Source organism: Coturnix japonica, chromosome 12 (assembly GCF_054131305.1).
Source record: "Coturnix japonica strain WE chromosome 12, WE-NBRP24, whole genome shotgun sequence".
In the NCBI taxonomy this organism is placed as follows: domain Eukaryota; kingdom Metazoa; phylum Chordata; class Aves; order Galliformes; family Phasianidae; genus Coturnix; species Coturnix japonica.
In genome coordinates, this window is record NC_140674.1 from 14,148,550 (window position 1) to 14,170,576 (window position 22,027).

At 45.0% G+C, this 22,027-nt stretch overlaps 1 protein-coding gene across 3 annotated transcripts in view; it reads right to left on the reverse strand.

Annotated features, from left to right (window-relative positions):
- The window catches only part of LPP (LIM domain containing preferred translocation partner in lipoma), a 274,991-nt gene that overhangs the window by 202,014 nt on the left and 50,950 nt on the right, over positions 1-22,027 (reverse strand). For 2 of the 3 annotated variants that reach the window (XM_085513626.1, XM_015871614.3), the window contains exon 3: positions 12,207-12,271. The exons of the other annotated variant lie outside the window; for it this stretch is intronic. The gene's annotated coding sequence lies outside the window, so the exon portion shown is untranslated. The remainder of the gene's footprint in view (positions 1-12,206; positions 12,272-22,027) is intronic. 3 annotated transcript variants of the gene reach the window in all.

Genomic DNA, 22,027 nt, shown 5'->3' on the forward strand with positions numbered 1-22,027 from the left:
TTCTTTCCCAATATAATTGCATTAGTAGTTTTGGGATTAGATGCAGGCTATTTGAATTTGACTGCTGCTGCAAAACACGCACATAAAAGCTGATTAACAAGATCTTCCTTTTACAGCCATGTCACATCCTGGTGTTGGATGACAAACTAGGCTCTAAAAACCTAATAAATTGAACTTGACTGGCCCATGTGCATTGAAACAAAGAGATAGTACTGACTCCCTGGAGATACATAGATCTATCCGATCTAATACAACTCTAATGGCCACATTACAATTTCACGAGAGAGCAGCTGATTCCTGACTCCTGTGGAATGAGAGTCCTCAGCAACTCCAAACACAATTATATTAGACAAAATGTTAATCCATGGCCTCAGCTACCTGTGTTCACAACGAACCCCAGGGCAATTGCAATGGAGGAGGCAGACCTGGTGGCCAGTCCAAAATGTTTACTCAAATACAGCAAAGTTTGTGGTTGAACCTTTGGAGCTGAGCCAGGAGGTAGCTCCGAGATAGAAAAACTTCTTCCAGTCCTTGAGCTTTTCTTCCTGATAGCATGACCTACATGTTTGTGAGGGTGTTGCTGCACCGCAAAGAAAAGTTTTAGATGGATGCTTGAGAATTTCACGTGCAAGAGAGGAAATGCATTAATAGGAACAGCAAAAGAACTGGCAGAATGATGCAGAGAGGTTATTTTTGGGAATCTCAGACCATGAGCTCCCTTATAGAAATACTGTTTTCCTGCACACCATTTATTCTCAAGATCTTTCTGCCAAAAAAAAAGCCAACAAGGTCAGCAGTGCACTGCCAAGCAACACGCTGTGCACCCAGCCAGTGGGCACACAATGGAATCAGGCCTATCAAGAAGATCCCACGTATGAGAAAAGAAACCAGGACAACATAAAGATGGCAAGGTTAAAGCTTTCAGTGCAAATCCAGGCAGTTTGGATGCTGATGCTGCCTGTAAACAAGAAGGAACAGAGCAGAACTGACATTCAGCTCAGCAGTGAGATATCAACAGGACCCCAGTGGGACCAAATGGGACCGTGGCAGTGTATTTACACACAGATAATTGTATTAGCTTTACAGAGAGCTGTGTGTTTATGTCTCTGCCTGGGGAGAAACAGCAGGGATCTGAGCCCAGGAGAGGGAGGAAACTGATACAAAATGAACATGGCAACAGAGCAGAGCGTGAGGCTCAACCCAGCAAGGCTGTGTGGATGCAGGTAAGCTGTGATTTATGGCAGGCTCCCTGCACTGCATTTCTTTTCTAAAATAGATGTGGTTGCAAGAAGAGTCAGCTGCTACCATCCCTGGAAGAGCACATGTCCGCAGTTTGCAGTCTACAGCCCAAGCTGTGGAGAGGATTTCTGTGAATGGGAGAGAAGATGCGGCCCAGAATATGGGCACTGCAGGGGTCATATTCAACAGGGATGCAAGTGTAGAGTCAGTGCCACAACAAACCCTCTTGTGGGTCAACCTCAAGGAGCCAGTAGTAGAAGCCAGACTTTGAAACTGTTAAGCCTAAAAATCAGTTCATGGGCAGGAACTGTGCCCAGGACCAAAATCCTTAATCCCTGATTTCTTTCCCTCCTGCCTGATCCACTTAACCTTTCCTGCCCAGTTTCCAAGCTGTCCTGAAGTCACAGCCTCCATTACAACAAATCCTCGGATGCTTTCTCCTCACCCCTGCGCACTGCATCAACCTGTGCCTCATTTCTGGGCAGCTCAGCCTGTGGCACCTTGCAAATAATCAAGGGAAATAGTCTTTTTCCTATGGAAAATCCTATATACTAATCTAAGGAAGAGTGATTGCTACCAGATGGCTGGGAACTGGTGCTGCAGAGAGATCGCTAATGGAAGCAAGACAGTTGAGTGCCTGAAAACTGTAGAAAAAGGAATACTCACACTCCTTTCTGCAAAAGGTCAGAACAAGACTATGTTTTTCTAAGTTTCAAAACAACGGGTGATTTGATATTCTCAAGACACCTGCACCCTAATGTATTCCCATCTCCCTTTTGCAACACAAAACAAAACTAAAGAATAGAAGTATGTTCTTTAAGAAACTGACAGCTCCCAGTACTCTCAGGAAAGAAAGAGCATCTCTGCTGGCTGTTGAGTCCTGCTTTTAGATAAAGCTCGACTTACCAGTAGATAATTCACATCGTAGCTTTGCCCTTGAAAATCTCCAAAATGAAGAATCAACTCTAGCGACTTGTTCACACGTTGTACTATTTTCCAAGTGAACACATTTTTTCCAGCTCTCCAGCTGAATCTCCTTATCCACCATGTACATCTCTGGCACTTTATTTTGTCGTTTGGACAGTGGTGTCTGGCTCTGACAGGGTTCTCCTGTCATGCAATCTGCTTATTTGTAATGATGGCGCACACTAGACCTGAATTCGACCTGGCATCCACAGTACACTCCAAAGTGTACTGTCCTTTCAAAGAAAGACAGCACATAGGAGAATAAAAGGTATCTTTTGAGATGATGCACAAACCTGTGAAGCTCCTGACTGTCCATGGACACATGGATAGGAAGAGAAGTGAAGTGATGTGAACTACCTTGTGCTATTTGCGGTAAGCACAACCTACAGCTATTTGAGAAGATGGCTGTTCAAAGAGGGATGATCTGTAACCATGGGACAGTGAGTCAAGAAGAATATTAAGAACAGAGCCAAGAGAGCTGACACTTTGGAGCACACCAAGATAAAGCACTCTTGTAGTAACTGGAGGGCATTAGTTCTGCTCTGAATAGAAAGTGGTGACTAAAGACAAGTGGTTGGGATTTGACTTTCGATTCTTCTTTCCAACTCTTCAAACTACCAAGCACCAACCAAGTAAACTTGCTCTTCCACATCAGCTCTGAGTCTGTTCACTCAAGAACTGCCATGTAAAAAGCTCTGGGAGATAACTCCCATATGCAATCCACAGTGCCAGCAATGGAGCTAACTGACTTAGCCAGGCAGCCACTCTGGCCTTGCAGCGTTGCTGAATGATTGCATCATCTCAAAAAGGTAACTCCAGTAGCTCCACCACCGTGCCATTGGTGCCTTCTGGTTTTAGTCAACCACACCAGTCCTTTGTTCCCCTTCCCAGGAGTCAGCATGAAGCCTTGTTGTGATGAGAGTATTGAAACTGAACTGGCCATCTTGGTTCCCTAGGATCAAATGGCTCAAACTTGAGTCCTCAGAAAGCTTCTCTAAGTTCACAGTGCCTTCTCAGTCAGCATGGAAATAAGGAAGTGGATTGTGACCATGGGGTATTTTTTGAAGAAAGGAAGAACCCAACACCTCAACCATTCCACAAGGATCTTCAACCCCACCAGCTCCTCAGAGTGCCTCATTACCTCCAGAGTACTCCTGCAGAGCTCACAAAGATGGTGATCTGCATGAGCATGGCTCATGGCGTGCAAAGCATGTCTTGTGGTTTATCTATCACTACTCTTTGCTCCTACAAGTCCAGCCTCGTATACTGCAAAATATTTAAGACAAAAGAGAGGATAGCAACAAGAAACCATCTTTGATATTAAAATTACTGCACATTCCTTCTCTCAGCATCTTGTGGGAGAGAAGATCCAAGCCCCTCTAGATGGACTCTGTAAGGGGCTACAGAGACCAAATAACGCAGCTGAGGTACCTGGGCTGTGCGCACATCCCCAAAGCTTTCTTGTTTTTGAGTTAGAAACTGCTGCCTCAGGTCATTAAAACACTATGTTTTGCAATTGTATTGATATGTTCCTGGCACAGAAAAAGAAAATAAACTGTAAACACAACCAATAAGGAAACTTGAGCTGCTCTTTGTTTCTGCACGACTTAAAATGCTGAGGGGAAAACCTAAGCAGCAAAGTAAATTGATCCATGGAACGATGCAGTGTAGTAAGACCGGTACAAAGATTGTATTTTGAAATTAGCTTGAGCTTATGCAGGCATAACCTACGCTTTGAAGTTTCTACATTGCTGTCATCAGGTCCCCTGTGATGACAATGCTGCAGACATCCCCCTGAAGAATCACTACTAAGCAAGTGCCTTTTTAGAGCAAGTGACCTCAGAGCCATTCTGGTGAAGCAACCACCAGGGACCAGCTTCACCTGCTCTCTCTGCTAAAGCACAGCCAGCTGTGCCCTCTCTTCTCTGCAGCCCCCTCTAAAATTCATCACTCTCCTGACTTCCAATTGAAGTTGTGATTTAATGGCTCAACGCAGTATATTTAATCGTGTAAGGAATATAAGTGCACGCACAAAGATGTGCGTACGCACGTGCACAAGGCTGGCTGTTTGTGTGGGGGTTTTTTGATGCTATATCACTTACTCAGGAAACTGGGAAAGGGAAGGAGAATAAGGAGAGAAACCAACAGTTGCTCACATGGATCAACACTTCCAGGCTCTCTCTTTTGCAGCTCATCTCACTCATACTTGTGGTTTCAACATGTGATTCACATTAGGCCCCTCTGCTCGCCATTTGATGGTTCTGCTCAACAGATGTGAATTTATTTAGTCACAGAGCCTGCTCTTTACACTGCCTCTTTGTAGAACAGATGGGCCTTTTTTTTTCCCCATGTTCAGCAGTATTCAGATAATGTTCATACTCTATGCACTGGTTTTCTTGATGATTTTGTATATGTAAAGGTACAATATGTAAACACAGATGTGATCTCACACAGGCAGTAAGGATACATGGCAAGAGGCAAAAGCAGTGATGGGCAATACTGAACTGCAGCTCTAGCATCAGCCAGGGGAGCCCAAGACCTCAGGGATCTGAGTTCAGTCCCATACCTTCAGGAAAAAGAGCTTGCCTAGAAGGGTCCAGAAGACACAGCTCCTCCAATGGTCCATCCCAAAGCACGGCTCCCCAGCAAAAGCCTGGTGGAAGGGGAAGCTCCTGAAACATTCATGGGGACATAAAACCATGCACATCTCCTGGGACTCCGCAGCATGGTGAAATAGCCTGGAAAAGCCATTCGCTCCCTGTGTGGGCATTCTTCTTGCTGCACTGAGAGTGCCTTTGGCACTGGATGAAGCAGAACTGCACAAAGGCCCTCTCGGAGCAGAATAAGACTGCCCACATGAGAAGTACGCTCGGAATAGCTATTGCACTTCAAATTCACACCCTGGCTTTGTTTCGCAACACTTCCCCTGTGCAGAAAGGCCCGAGGCATCAGATTCAATTTCTGCCTGTATTATCAAGAGCTGAGGACTGCTTCCATCTGCGAGCAGGACCGTGGCCTATGAGAGGCCAAAGTACGATCTGAGAGGAGAAAGGTGAAATCCACCATTCCTTAGTGCTCTCCTGTATGTGGATGTGCCTCGATATTGCTTTAATAACTGAACCCTGATGACTTCATCCCAGCAAGTAGCTTTGCTTGTGGGTAAATGATCTCTGCTTTACCACAGAATGTGTATGCAGGGCACACACAAATGGCAGGCCCACACCTGTGCGTGGATTTAATTCCTTTCCAAAGACTGCAGTCCCATCCCTTTGCCACAGCTTTGCCCTTCATGCATTGCCCACGTGTTTCAAAGATGACCTCAATTTCTAAGGGAAGCTACTTGGGACATGTACAAACATGCCTAAGGGGGGAAAAGAGAAAAAGAAAAAAAAAAAAAGAAAAAGAGCTTAAAATGTGTGGGTTTTTTTCCTGGAGAATGAGACTGCAGGTTTCAGAAGGGAAGCAAAAGTAGAATTCTGAGCTTGAAAAGCACCCAGGACGCAGCCATTAGCATCCCTCCCTGTGGGCCCTAGAGCTAAGCATTTACAAGAGCAAAAAGTATGAATTTTGAGGGCAGTGGGCATTCAATCGGGCTCCTTTAAAGGCCAGAAAATAATAGACAGTAAGATATTTCCAACAGGAGAAGACCGGTATAAAGAAGGGCAGCTGAACCCTTGCAGGACGACAGGCACTTCAGCTACAAAGCCACTCACAAGGTTTAATTTTCATTCCTGTTAACAACCATGCTATCCAAATACTCTGTGTACGGATCACACAGCAGCATTGCACTTTTGAGCATCTTAAGAAAAAAGCAACAAAGCAAAAACATAGTGAAAGAGGGATTTTCATGAGCATAAAGCAGATTCATGCATCCAATTCTCAGAGGCTAGTTTCCTAACCTTCATTATGAGCCTCCAATAACTTTTCTCTGAGAAGCAAAACCGTGCATTTGCTTTGCTTCACTCAAACAAAACCAAACTGGAGAACACAGCCCAACTGTGTACTAGGAACCTAAACCCATGTGCAATTTTCTGCCATATTAGTTGCATCACTGTGAAATCCTACTACATATATAGCAGCCACCACACCAAAGATAAAGGGGTAAGGGACTGTCCCTGCTCTGCAGTGCCTTTGGTCCTCAAGCTGCTATCTAACTTCGCTCTCTGTCATTGCGTAGTAGATTCAGGCAGTATTTCCTATGGCAGAGAATTACACGGGCTGATTACCCTCTGTGGAAAAGCAAAGAAATCCTGGAAGCAATTTTCTGTCTCAACTGTTCCCAGAGCAAGGGAACAATTTTTCAGCCCTCTTCCTATTTTCTGCTCATTTCCATGCAGGCTCAGAGTGCAGAACTCATCTCGCTGCTGTCCTGCAAACACTCAGCCAGGTGAAGCTTCGCACACAAGCAGACCTGAAAGCTTCCACCTGCATCAGCCTTGAACTTGGCCACAAAGGCCAGAAAGTATAGAAGGAGGTAGGTGTGATAGTCAGCATCTCCAGGAAATGGTCAGCCCTAGGTAGGAGCAGGTTTAACTCCACAGCATGGCACCATGTGGCTCCAATACAGTTCTTAAACCCAGCTCTTTCAAAATTCGTGACTAATTTTTCAAAGAAGGTTGTGAATGAGCAGCTAGAACTGAGAATCACAAATCACAGACAAGACTCGTGTGAAAGAAGATCCTTTTCTGAAACTAAATATTTCATTAGCATGAAAAACAACACTTTTGGTGGGAAAAAGACAGCATGTTTATAAAAACAAACAAACAAACAAACAAATGTCTGAACGTTCATGGTTATTTTTGTTATAGATGTTGTTTTTATTACCAAGATCTGAAAGCAACCATGCAAAACAGCCATCCTGGGGCTGACACTATTTCCAGTTTCCAAAACGCCCACATAGGCTACAAAAACAAGAGACCAGTGTGATGCTGTGCACCAGCACATAGACATATAGGGGAGCCCAGGGCTACTGCAGTTTGGCAAAAGACTGTGGGACAGGGCTGGGATGGACCACAGCCCTGCACTAACCCTGGTGTGCTGCAGCAAGGACTCCAAACGTAGAATTTTCATCACTTTGACAACAAACGCGCTTCATGCATGTACACACCCACACTCAGAATGATTCAATCAAAACCCTATTTTCCTTACAAAGGATTTTTGATAGAAAACGTTCTATTTGCCCTAGTCAATTTGGCTAAAGCATCAGTCAAAATGTTTTCCTGAATTGACACCATTGGTGGCAGAGCAGGAGAACAAGCTCTGAGATAATCTGCCTCCAAAGGTGGGGACTGACCTTTCAGCTGCATTATTTTTCTCGTTTAAAACAAAGGTAACTTTTAAAACAGTGATACTTTTCTGCTGATGCCGCTGGAAGACGCGGAGCAAACAGGGCTGTGTCCCTGCTACAGAATCTCACGGCCAATCTTAGTATCGCTTAATTTTCAAATGAGGAATTTGGTAGTAAACAACCTTTCCGTTGTACACAAACATTTTTAATTTCATGCCCTGCTAATCATACATCTGTTAGAGTTCCTCTTCCATCCATTGCTGGAGTGATAATAAAAGAAAAAGCGTCGCGCCACGAATGTGGTTTGCCTAAAATGAAAACTGCATAATAATCGATTTCCTTCAGCGGGATGAGGGAGGGCAGCAAGAAGCAGAACTCACCCAATGAAGGTAACAGAGATACAGTCTGATGCCAACTGGTGGTCCCGTTCCCCAGCTGAGGGGTGGGTTACAGCATCCCCATTTCATGGGCACTGCCACCACATCCACCACTCCTGTTTGATTTTGAGCCTTTTCTGCACTGCTGATACATTACTTTTGCCTTTTTTTAGATTCTTCCTATTGCCATAGCTATGTTGAGCCAACTCCATGTCAGAAATGCTGCACCTGTGGGAGTTACAGAATGAAAGAGCCCTAGGAATCCACTTGGTGCCCCAGGCAATGTGACACAAAGACATAGGGGCAGAATCATACGTGTCTGGATGACCTCCAGCCCATCCAGACCTCTACCAGCATCCCCTCCCAAGGATGGCTTCTAAAGCACAGTCATCTACATACACTCCCCCTCATTGTCATCAAGAAACCCAGTAGTTTGAGTAATCTCCACGACCACATCCCATGTGCACCTAACAGCCATATATCAACATTAGAGCATCCCCAGCCTCTCCAATACAGCAGGCTTGGGGCAGCCACTGGGAAATGCGGTGAGGGTGATCCAAATCTGCCTGTACCACCTGCAGGACTAGGTGACCACGATCAGCATCAGAAAACATGCTGATGCATCCTACCATCAATACACAAAAGCATTCAGCTCTGGGTTTCTCAGACCTCTAATCAAAGTGCATTCAATCAAACAGCCCTACCAGAATTACCAGTGAAAAGGGATGGCGAGGAATAAAAAAGACTTTGTTGAGCAAAAGTACTCGGAGACACATTTGATGTAATAGTCATATGATTAACAAACTGTCATATCAAAGTTTTCTGCAAAGTAGGAACACTCTGACAGTTCATATTTTAAAAACTGACATTTTGATTCATTACTGTAAATAGCACTCTGTATTAAATATTGTGACAAGGCATACGGTGTATTTTTTTTGAGCTCTGTAACATTTAGGAAGTACTGGGTTTGGGGGGAAAAAAATCAACAAAAAAAACCCAACAACAACAAAAAACACCCTGTGTGTAATATCAAATGCAGTTAAAGAAGAACTCTAAGAACGCTTCTAGAGGAGAGGATCGTTACTTCTGAGATAACCCACGTCCCTGCCACCATCTCCAGCACTGCTGGGAATTTGGCCCGCAAGGATCTTAATGTACTGTTTGCATAATAAAATAGGGAATTGCCTCATGGAACAAAAGAGCTATAAGAAAAGTGGCTACATTAAATAATGTAAAATTACTCAGTAGCAAATCATCCCGAAGCTGGCAAAAGGAAAAGAACGCTAAAAGGAACTGAATTGCCACTCAGACTATCTGAGAGCAGAGGATGACAAGCAAAACAAACATAGCCACGTTCAAATGACTGCCCAAATGTGCATCTCACTCATCCCCATCAGTCTCTGGGAGTTTTGCCCCTTCATTTGTCCACATCTCTCAAGCCAGGTGAGAATATGGGCAATACTGACCCAACTGTGACCCATCATCTCATGGGTCCCTTCCCTGACTGCTCAGCACGACAGACAACAGCACACTGGGTGCATAAGCAATGCAAATGTTTTGCATTTCCTCAAAAGTAAGGCAGGTGATGGAGAAATTAAAAGCAAAGCCCCAGCTAGTGAAGAATGGCCTGCCAGAGGAGCAGGAGAAAACCTGAAGCTGCCTAGCCCATTTGCAAGATGCTCAGGTGTTATTACGACTGCAGTCAAGGGCTTTAGAAAGAAAAATGGTTACCGTTACCATTACTTACAGCTGGCTGCAAGTGGAGCTCTGGGCTCAGTCTACTGTGAAAGAATGGATATGCTGTCATAAACAGAGCAGTGAGGCCAGACTGGGCCATGGCGGAGCAGTCACGCATGCTGAAGATGGATCACGATGCTGCTTTAACATGGGGCTGCTCCAGCACAGCCTGCCTTTCCCCCAGGAGCAGCCACATACCACTCATACGCTGGAAATCTTGTGGATGGGTATGCATGCCAGTAAGTGTGGTAGTAGTAGTGGTCTAGCCAGACATCCAAAGCATATTGGCACTGCTATAATTTGTCCATTCACCAATATGTTTTCCTAAAAACACCCATATGCTTTTCCTGCAGTTCCCATATGCTTTTGCAAAGAGAAACAAAAACATTTTGTTAGTTGCGAGCGATTGATCGCCGCATGTTTTGCAGAAGTCAAATAGAAAAACAACAACAAAAACGCAGTCAGCTGCTTCCCCCCTCCCTTTCCTCTCTGTTTCATGGAGGGAACTGTGAAGAGCAGGAAAAATTCAGCCCACAGCAAAACACACAGCTCATTTTTTTTTTTTTTGCATTGCAAGATATTCTAGGAATTACAGGAGGAATCTTCATTAAAAACAAGCTATCAAAGATCTGGCAGCCGGTGGCATTCCAGACAGTAATTCAGTGTTGGGTGTTTGTCTGCTAGCTTGGGTCCTTGTGGAGGAAGCCCAGCACATTAGTTAACAGCCCACAGGAATCCAGGCTCCTGGAGCAGCACGTTAACCCAGCCTGGGGTACGTTGCCATAAGGAGGTTACAGCCTTTCTCATCCTAATTTGATGCCAAATCTATTGCTGAGCACCCCCCTGCCATGTGTTCCCGTGCTGCCAATGTAAATCCCAAGGCAGCGAGCGGGCAGGCGGCCGGGTTCAGCCCAGAGCAGGCATGTGGGTGTACAAGTATGTGTATGTCAGGGCTGGAGCGTGTGGGAACCAGGCCCCTCTGCTTAGATTCATTAGGGAACGCAGCAGACCCGGGGCCAACGTTCAAAGACTGCAACATTTCTCTGGAGAAAGATTAGTGCATGTTCTTCTTTACACAAATAAAATTAAAGGGAGAATCGTAATACGGACAAATCAATTAACTTCTGAAACGCCAAGGGCACCAAATGTAATAGCAGAGAAAGATGGGAAGAGCTTCATTACAGGGACAGTGGAACACTGCACAGACTTTCTTCCTTGGTAAAGAAATTCAGTTGTTGCTGCATGAAGTTCTGTTTTTAGTTTTCCTCCGTAACTACCTGAACATCACTGCTTCCTTACCCAAATGGTTATATAACTACATATTGATACAACCCCAGGCAAGGAGAGAAGAGCTTGGGAACATCTCTGAAGACTGTGAAGATATCTGAGGGCAGATGCCCAAGGACTACTGCAGCACTTGACTCTGCAGCATGAGCCTCCTATGGGGTGGAGTACGAGGCTGACCTTTTTCACATGACACAATTCTACAAGCATGAAGGCATTCAGTGATGCAGTCTGATGCTCTCCATCACTCGAGAAGATTTAACCAGAAACGTTCTTTCCAAAGTTAGGGTTTCCTACAGTGATCTAATGTCTAACAAAGTCTAATGAGAGGCTGGATGCAATAGGACAAGAGCCCAATTTTCCACTGGAACAAAGCTGAAAAAAACAGTCAAGAGAAGAGAAATCAATCTCTTCAATAGGGTACATGGTAAAAATAAAAAGAAACAACACAATTTGTCGGAGACAGCCTGCTTGGTAAGATGCATTTTATGATACATTTTTGTTCTGAGAGGACTTGTGAGCACCTGAACATCTGACTTCGAAATTCACAAATATATTGATGCTGTTCCTTAAGCTTTCGGTAGAGAGCAAACCTAATACCACCTCATTTAGTCAACAGTCTACAAGGGTGGGCTTCTCCATGGGTTTCATATTTACAGCAAGACATTGGGACAGTCTATTAAGCTTAGACGGGAAAGCTGCCGCAGAGAGAGTGAGAATAGCAGAAGTGCTGCCATTAATCTTCAATAACCCAGCAACTGGGAAGACCAGGCCTTGAACCAAATTCTGTTCTCTTGCTATTAATCTCCTGTCCTCTGCTTATTAATCCTTTGTCTGTCTTCTTCCTTCAACATTTATTAATGCCCCCAACTGTTCACAGTAAACAGGATGCTGAGATCTCATCTCTAGCTGGCTATAATTTATAAGAGAGGGAAAAAAAAGTAACAAGGAAAAAAAACAAAAAAGCAAGAAGAGGGTGAAAAGAAGGAAGGAAGGATGCGGACTGCCTTATTGAAAGGGCAGAATGAAAGGGCACTACCATTTAATGACACAGCAGGAAAAACAAGCAGCACCCCCGCTCTCACCTAAAGGTTCACTCTCACTGTGATTTAATCATCACATCACAGGTCCAGACCTGGACCTAGAAATAGCACAACCACCTCAAGTCTCTTGGCTTCTATCACCACAGGCTCTGGAGAATTGCCTGTCATTTGCCGAATGACCAGATTATACCTGGCAAATGCAGTGCCAGGGTCTTCACGCTCTGCCCAAACTCAGTTGCTTGCAAAGGCCCCAAGATGTGACCCACTCCTCACCTGGAAGCACAGCAGTCCCGTCAGACACTGAGACAGACGTACAGACAGCTTCTTCTAAGGGACCTCTGCAGATGGAAACAGAAAGGTCAGAATGAACCTTTTTGCTCATAGTAAAAGCAGAGAGCAGATCGAGCTGGCAGTGACCCCTCACAAAGAAAACAGCCCCAGAAGGGCCTGTGAGCCTGCCACCCTCCCTAGCAGAGTGGATCACAACTGTTTTTCCTCTGATATAACTCCATGTCAGCCTGTCCCTGCTTTGATCCATATAAGGGCTTTTCACGCATTGGCAAGACAGATCAAATCTGAGCAAGCAACAGAGTAACTGAGGTTCATTTGAAAGAGAAGCTACTTGTTTTAAATCAAGGTAGAGCTGGTGAAAGGCATTGACGTAAGGGCTCCAGGTAACACCATCTTTTTCAAAGCCTGGCCAGACATGCCTCTTCCTGCTATGGTCAATGTGACTCACCCACGGTGCTGCCTGTGCCGTGTGGGCACCAAGAAGAGCTAAAGGGGAGGTGGGATGCACTAAACACACATCAGTTGCAGTAAAAACAAATGATAGGGTGGGACAGCCCAAATCCTGCCTCTGCCTGCTTCCCTGGTTTCCTTTAGGTGCCTCCAATGCAAAAGGGAAAACTGCTTGCTGTGCTTAACCAGCAGCCTTTCATACTTCCAGCATTTTGACAGCTGAGCCTACTCTTGCATTTGCCATTTCCTTTCATCTCCATCCCAGATGGAAATACTGGCAACAGTCAGCAATGGCTCAGTGCAGCTCTGCCCCTCTCCCCATTGCCGTGGGGGACCAGAGCAGCTCCTGCCTGCCCCATGCTCCCAAACCCAAAGCCCTGTCCTTGCTGCAGAGCCAGGTCTGCCTGGAAGTAGTTTCACCCTCCTGGGCAGCTGGAGGAAGGGGAGCGAGGGATGGAGAACAGCAGCGGTTGCTTCAGATGTTCCCAAAGCACATGGAAATCCACTGAGGACCTGCTTCCTCTGACACTGCCTATTCCTTTCATATTTGCCATGACAAATAATTCATGTTAACATTTTTTCAAGCGCTGTAACCCCATATCAAGTAACAGCAAAAAGACAGACAGGTGTCCTGACCACAGAGGCAGCATATGTGAACAGTTTGGAATTTACTATTATTATTTCATAAAGAGGGAAACAAATCCCACAGACTTCTCTGTGCATGATACATTTTCTGCTCCCTGTTTGATGTTGCTTTCAGGCTGAAAACTTCAAATAGCTAACCCTAACCTACGCCTCAAGCCTGCTTTAAACTAATGCCCCTTATGTGACCAGAAATGAATGCATGGTGAATCGTGAACCCCACACAGAGTGAGCTGATGAACGGTGGCCCATGCCTCCCATACGCTGCACGGCCATGAACACATTGAGATAATTCAGCCTGGTAATTCAGCATGACCAGTTCTGTGTTTCCGGAGCTCGAAAGCACAAGCTCCAAGCCAACTGCCCAGCCACGCAAATTCAGAGAGGAGGAAAACGTAACTACTGGGATTTTCTGCAAAGCAAACACATAGAACCTGCACTTCCACCTTCTGCCTACCTTTGGGAGATGCTTAACTAGTCCAATCAAGGGAATCTCAACTTGGCAGCAAGGGAAAGGGCTAACCCAAAGTTACAGATGTGGGTATACTCAGGGCCCAGCTGTTTGCTTCTTTGCTGACATTCTGGCTTTTAGAAATTAAATCAAAACCCCACTTAACTTCAGAGAGATTGCAACTTGCATTTGCAGTGCTGCTGAAACCTCAGCTGAGAGAACTCCACTGAAATCGATGGAGTCATTCAGATTTTCTTTGGTTACAGACCTACAGGCCAATAAACATTAGCGTTCATCCAACCTCCAACTAAATATTGTCTAATAGAAGACCATTATCTTTGTCAGATTGATTTGGATAACTTATTTAAAGCATGCTTGAAGACTCATTAGCATCTTTGGGTTTAGTGGTTGTATTCCAAGCATTAAGGCCCAGCAGCTATTAAACACTTGAAAAAAGCATGCCAACAGTTTACAAACAAAGCTGGAGTGAAGATATAAGTTTGTTTTCTGTTTTTCATTGGGAAACTGGTAAAATGAAGAAAGAAAATATAGAGAGAAAATGATAATGAGCTGTGCGAACCCACTGAAAAAATCATTCAAGTTATTTGATAGATACTAAGTTAAAAAGAAATACCGGGATGGGAAGAGGAAAATCATAGCAGGGAAACCCAACCCTCTACTCTTTTTGAGCCTTACCATGTTATGTCACACCTGGTGCACCACAGGAAAGGGCAGTTTCACGGGCAGCAGCAGCTGGGCTTAAGTTGGGCTCCACTCCTTTAAGCCTTCCTGAACAGTACAGCTTCCCAGCAATGGACTCAAGCTGAGCACACTTCTATCAGCAGATGGGTGCTGCCAGCATGTCTTACAGCTCTGTTCAAGGGTGGGTGCTACTGACCATCACTACATCCGAACCTTAGGCACGAGATCTTTTTGTTCTACAATTCTAAGAGTCTTACCCAACAATCTGATGAAAAACTGTTGGGTTAAACAACAACTATGGGAAGGACAAAATATATACAGTTGTAGTGATACTTTATTAAAATCAAACAAACCAGCAAATCAAAGACAGAGCAATGGATATGGAGAAGTGATCTTGGTCTCTGCTACTGCTTCAGTGGCACAGAGCAGCTCCCAGCCACAACCAAGGCTCAGGTGCTATAAGCAAACCAGATAAGTCTACCAACACTATACACAGTCAACAACACAGTTCTTCTGTACTGTTGGCTCCTGAACACTTAGAGCAACCAATGCAGCACAGCACACAGGGAGAGGGTACCCAGCAGAGCTGCTCCCACAGCAGCAGTGGGCACATCCTTCCCTGTCTGATGAGGACCCATCGCAGCAGCTCCCTGTTTAACAAGGCATTATTTCCAACTCTCCCCACTGCTACGCAGCAGCTTCTCAGACAGACCAAAGAGAAAGTCAGGCACTGCTCAAGTAAGCACCTGGATCTACAAATAACAGATTAAATTCTCAAGCTACAAAACTATGTTTTAGCAAAAGTGCAATTGGACTCCGTGTACTTGTTACATTTCTAAATATACTCCGGTTGTCAAGACAACAAAGAGACTGATGGATCTCTAAAGCGTACTGTATCTATTTAATTGTCAGCATTTCAAACCGACTCGAGGAGGGGGAAAAAATGCTGCGTGATAAGTCTAATTGTCATGGTTACCACTGGCTAACCCCATAATAAAAATATATGTATTCTAGCTGAATGTGCCAAGCCATGTGAGGAGCAGATGGGAGACATTCTCATTACTGCGACAGCCTCCACTGGAAAACTAAACTTGAGGAAGGATGCGAGAGACTTTACAGAGCTCTCAGACACAACAGATGCCGTGGGCTGCAGCTTCCCACCCTCCTGGCAGCAGCCGCTTGGGCTTTTCCTAAGCCCATGGGCTGAGCCCACAGGGCTGGGGCTCCCTAACTCACCAGCATCCCTCTTTGGGGAGTCCCGTCCCTCCCAGTAAGATGCTTTAGATGTCAGAACATTGCTTCTTAAAAGCTGCTAACAAAATGTAACACGCAACTGCCTTGGATTCGCACTCCCACCCTCACCAGCTTGCTTTGCTCCCTTCAGGCAGCTTGCAAGCACTGCTCTAACTGTTAACAAGCATAAGGATAGCTATGGCCAGCCTCAGAGAAGAGGACCAAGCAGGAAGCAGCAGCCAGAGCTCAGGCTGGTTGCTGTGACACAGCCCCACAGGCTCTGTGCCCCATTGGACAAGCAGAATCCAGCACCACTACTCCTGCGTGGTCCCTCCTGAAAGAGATGCCTTATGAAAAACCCTCAGGTGTTGTTTTTTAACATGGAAGACTTCCACAACAATGTCTAAGGTATCTACCTAGGTGTAAAATTCTTGTACAATCCAAACTTTCCTTGCCTGATCAAACTCATCCAACTACACATCTCTCCATTTCCTTTCTTCAAACTCAAGTCCGTCTCGCAAGGGAAAGGCACAAGTTTCAAGGTCAGGCTGGATGGGGCTCCAACCACCTGTAGTAGCTGTTGAATTATCCTAAAAATGTGGTCCATAATGCTTAGTTCCCTAGAATCTCTTTATCTCCACTGACAGCTTCATGGAAACTAGACGGCATTGCCTAAGTCCCATCCCTAGGAGTGAGCCACAACATCAAACATGATCTGATTTGAAAATACTACTTAACAAAAACACCATTTTCCAAGCCTCTCAAGCAACGGGTCTGAGTTGTGATACTGTCCTCGGAGCCTGCCCATGCTCACTATTAAGATGAACAATTTCTGAATTCCAAATATGAGCATCTCGGTGACAGATACCGAGCTTTCGTGCCTACCAATACCGTCACCATGCGGTTCACCATCACGTCCTGCTCCACAGAGCCAGAGATGGGCAGTGAAAATCAAAACAAAAGTAGCACAGAAGTGTTATTTCCGGGGTTTGTGCAAGAATTATTTCAAATACTACTGAAGTTAAGAGCAAAAAAGGACTCTTACACGCAAAGAATATTCACATCCAAAGGACTCGGAGGCAGCTGATTATTACAAGGGCTTGGGTACACCTAAAGGGATGCAGCATCAGTATTTTTTGTCCCTTGGTGCTTAAATACTTTTGAAAGTAAGCACTTCCCATAAGGAACCCCAGAGAAATAACAGCCCTTCTGAAAGCTGTATCCAGAGCTTAACTGAGCCGAAATCCCAAGCAACCAAGAGCTTAAAATCATGCTCCAAATTGCATATCTCAACATTATACAGGTGTAGGAAGCTAGCTTTGGTTTTTCTGTTACTGAAAGTGCTCGCCTATGGCATCAGGCTCCTATAGTTATGGCTCTGGGACAACTATTACATTCTGTTCTAATAAAGTACATGCTCTCAGGAGCAAACTCCCCAGGATGACTCCTTTGCTTTGGCACAAATGGACTCATTTGGTTGAGATAAAAGGATGTTCCCTTGCATCATTTTCATTTGATTTTTATTTTTTTTTATTTTATTTTAAGATAGGGAAACAGTTAATTTTGCTAAATGAGTGCTCTGTTGCCATGACTTCACTGCAGACAAACACAAAGCCATCAAGCTCCTTTTTTCTGGGTGTAGCTTTTTAAACAAGTATTTGATCGTCTTCGTTTTCTTTCTTCTTTGCCCAGCACCCCCCAGTCAGGCAGATACAAAGAGGTTACAGCTACTCCCTAAGTCAGAGAGACACTACTGTGCCTCTTTATACCCTCACACTGCACCTCTGCCAGATGTGCCACCGTGCCTCCCGTCAGCCTGCAGGACAGTGCTGCCCACAGCAGCAGGCAGCAAATCTCTCCAAAGGAAAGCCAAAGTGTATGGGATTGGTCCCTGAAGGGCAGAATTCCCACTCTCCCACCAAGGACTGAAGGCTCCATCCTGCTCACTGGCAAGCCAGACTTGCAGCCTCAATTAAAGGTCCTTCCTGCTGCCTCAGTTTCCCAGACAGATGAAGCAGGCTGGACATACATATTGTCTGCCTATGTGGGGTGTTGCGACATGCACTGAGTTAATATTCATGAAGTACGCTGGGGATTAAGAGTATTATAGACTTCACAGAGATGAAGGTTTTTCTTTTTTTTTTTTAATGTTTGCATTGAATAGACAGACTAAGTAGAAACAGCATTTGTAGCCTGCAGCCATTATCCTAGTAAATGGCTTATTACAGCACGCAGCCTACCAGCTCACCTCCATCCTGTCTTACTGAAACACATGTAGGTGGAAGCTGCTCACTGCACTGAATTTTCCTTTTTACTGTCTCTGTCTGATGGAGACTCTTGATAGCTGGGCTCACAAGACAGGGATTAGGATATAAATACTTCAATACAAGCTTGTTCTTTGGTACCTATTTATGACGATCACAGAACAATTAATTACTTCCCATCTAAGACTAATTCTCGTCTCTTCCAAAAAGGCTGGGGGGGGGGGGGGGACAGGCTGGCTCAATGTTTTCCATTTCCTGATGAGTCACAGTAGATCCACTACAATAAACTCAATACTTCAATCAGACTGTTTCTTATCAAGGTGTATTCAATACGTTACTAAGATGTGGAGCGTGCTATTTTAAGGGCTAATTTCAGGCATGGTATGCATAATGCATTATCCGAACAGACCGATCCCCCCTGCACCACCACCCCTTCCCACACACCCCAAATCATACAGACAAACACTGCAGGAGACAGAAAGTGAAGAGCCACACATTTGGTGCGCTGACTTTCACAACACACAGCACTTCAATACGCAGCCCTCTCTCCCACCTCATTAGTTCATTCCCTTCCCCTTGGCAATGAAATTACTTATGTGACAGCAGCATCTGACAAGAAGAAAACATTCGCAGACTGCACGGGTTGCAACAAGTCCACAGCGTCTTGCTTTCTTCGTTCTAGGGCCAAGAACCATACCTTTATTTTTCTGCCCCAGGGAGCAACTCTGCATCCCTGTAACAAACACTAAATTGTCCCCAGTTCCCACGCCACCCACTCACAAGCTCCCAGGCTCCATAGAGCAGGCGAGATCCACGTTCCTCAGCCTCTGAGCAGCCCCATGGCTTTTGGGGATGGCAGCAGGTGCCCTCTAGTCCTCATTAATTCCTCTACTTAAGAAACGGTTAGATGTAATTTATTGTGTTGATTGGGCAATTGATCCCAGTCAGGTCATTTCAGTCTACAACAGGTTGTGTTCTGCACCAGCCTGATTGCAGTGGGAACTCCCCCATCCAAGCAGAGGAGACTGTTAAGAGCAGAACAACAGCCACATCTCCCAGGATTATGCACTGATTTTAATTTTCACAAGCAACACAGCTAAAAACTCCAAAACACCAAGAGCTGCCTGAAAAAAGTAAGGCTATGATAAGCCAAGTGTGGCGGTTGTGTGAGATGATCTTAGAGGTCTTTTCCACCCTTAATGATTCTATGCTAAGTGTGTTAAAGACCGTAACATTCAAGTGAACAGGACTAGGTACAGCAGACAGACAGCTGTGCTCTTGCTTGTAGAGGCAATGGTGTGCCATCATGGGCATCAGCTGCTGTGAGCTCAGTCACTGCACAGACACCACCTCAAGTCGATGCAGGAACTACATATTGCCATTAGTTTTCCCCATGGCACATCAGGGCTGTGCATACAGTTTCTATGCAAACAGTTGCTCTGCCAGTTTCTGCCAAGCCCATGCTAATTGCAAGTGATTCCAGTTCAAACGCTCTTAAGTCAGAAAGCATTTAGGTGACATGTAAGCAAGGCCTCACATCTGTTACCAGCTCTCCAGCAGTGAACAAACCTGCAGTCAGCTATGAGGACCTGTCAATAGGTTTTTGGTCTTCCTCCTTGGAAGTGCATTTAAATTGCAATTTTCCACCATCACAAAACGCATAACATTTTTGATCCTTGCAATGTCTACATCCTGTTAGTGCAACCAAAGTGCCAAATCAACACAAAGGATATGGCCACGGATGTTCCATTAAAGTCCATTGACTCTCCAAGATTTAGCAGCTCATCAGGTGTCACTTTTAAAAGCATCATTGTCTCTTCTTGCACCGTATTTACTAAAAATCCTCAAGGCACCTTAAAAATATTCAATCAGTTTCACACAGACTCTGTGAATGGAAACAGTAAGTGGGAAGGGATCATTCCACATGGCCAGATCTGTAGGTGTAAACCACAGCAAATCTCTTGGGTAGGCTCCACTGGTTAAGGTCATCTTAACCAAAGGGAGAATATTCACCCTGATTTAATAGGTTTCCATGCAGTAGACTATCAGCTCAGTTTGGATGCTCGCAGGCCAAGCTGTAGGCTCCACGAGATCTGCATTGCCATTCACTTCAAGCTGCAGGTGACAAAGCAACACAGGTCTGTATGCACAAACCCACAGCTGGAATTCTAGCACCTGCTCACCCTACTTTAGAGTACCTGTCATTAAGTTCCCCAGCAAGTTGGAATTGTATTAGCCAGCATTCATTTCTAACGAGATGAGAAATGTGTGCAAGACTGTGCAGCTCTCCTGGTGGCAACCAGCTCCTTGGAGGAACACTTGAAGCAGCAGTGGGGATCATGAGCTGATGCCACAGAAAATACCACAAGACACAGCACGAGCAACTTACAAACCAACATCATGAACAAAGACAGAATACAGGACCACATTAACAAATAAGACCAAAAAAACCCACCAAGTTCAAAGGAAACGTTAAATTCCCCCTTTTTTTTTGGACAATACTGCTGGTAGCATATGACTGTTTAAACAGACACCATCAGATTTGGGCTTATCTTGTTTTCTTAAAACATACAAGACCAGGATTCTTCCATGCCAGGCAATTAAGTTCCCGTGCTTTCCCAAAAAAACACTTGGAAAGTTTCTAAATGCAGCGGGAGAAAAATAATTCTGTTCAGACCACGCCTGTGTCTCCCTCTCCTCCCATTAGCACATGGGGAAAAGGTTGGCTTAGAGCAATACAGCACTTCAATTTGAATATGAATCACTGTTCTGGTGAGAAAACAAAACAGAAGCCGACTTCACACGACCCTTATCTGAAGATATAATGAAAACTGACGCGTCTACCAGGAGCAACAGAAGTAAAACATGGTGAAAATCCTGGCTCAGACAAACAGCCAACGATACGTCCTGTCCCAGAGGATGCCAAAGTGGTTTGCAAGCTGAGAAGCAGGAACCATTCCAGCTGTAATTGAAACATCATCACCTCTGGATGGGTAGTTGGGGCAGCACCACTTGTGGTTTGTGAAGGAGGGAAGAACATCATCGAGCTGGGAGTTCAGGAAGGCAGGATCCTCCTAAGGGAACAGGACTTTGCTCCTGGAAAGTAGAAGTTGGTTTGGTCTTGATTCATATGATTCAACATGGCATTACGTGGGCTGAGTACCTGAAAACCAGGCACACGCGATGCTGGATTTGGCAGTGTGTGGCCACAAAAAGAATGGAAAGACAGTGTGTGTGTTCTGATGTTCTCCAGCTTCTCAACCAGAGAACTGAGGGATCAGAGCTCTCCATGGAGCTTAGGGTGAATCACTTCTCCCCAGCTCAGCCTCCCCCTGTCCTGGATGCACAGCAATATCCCTCCTCAACTAGAAGCAGTCTGGGGGAAGGCAACATATAGCTATTACTGCTTAACACTGCTACCTTCAGAATGCTGGCGCTGGCTATCACCAGCTCTGCTGAAATCCTGATCAAAGCACTGCTTTCACCCTCTCTCCTTTGCCCCTTCACCCTTCCCAGCACAGCTCCTGCTGTCACTTCACTGCAGATAGAGGAGGCCTTTTGCTACAGCACTCTTTAACAGAGACTCAGCCCAAACTGATGCCTTTGGCATGAAATGTCCACAAACAAGAAGTTCAGAAATCCTTCAGAAAATGGGCCCTGAACAAGCAGTCTGCACATTTCCAGCATCAAACATTTGTTTCTCCTCCTGGCAGCATCTGGAGGTTTGCAGAGTGTTTACTTGCATCTTGGCAACATCCATTTAAGCCTACAAGCTCATCAACAATTCACCTTGACTCAAAAGCAGTGGCTGCTCTGAGTGCTGAGGAAACAATGAACAAAATCATCATCTTTTTCTTTTTCTCTCTTTTTATTTTTTTGGCAAGTGTCTGATAAAGCTTTGTCTGAAAGGAACTTAACTTGATCTTTTCCCACACTGTGTTCTATATTCAGTTGCCATTCTAGAAACAAAACAAAACAAAAAAACCTCTGCGCACAAATGCAAACAAATCAGAGCAGGGCTTGGTCTGATCTGCCTATAAAACAAATGTCTACCTCCTCTT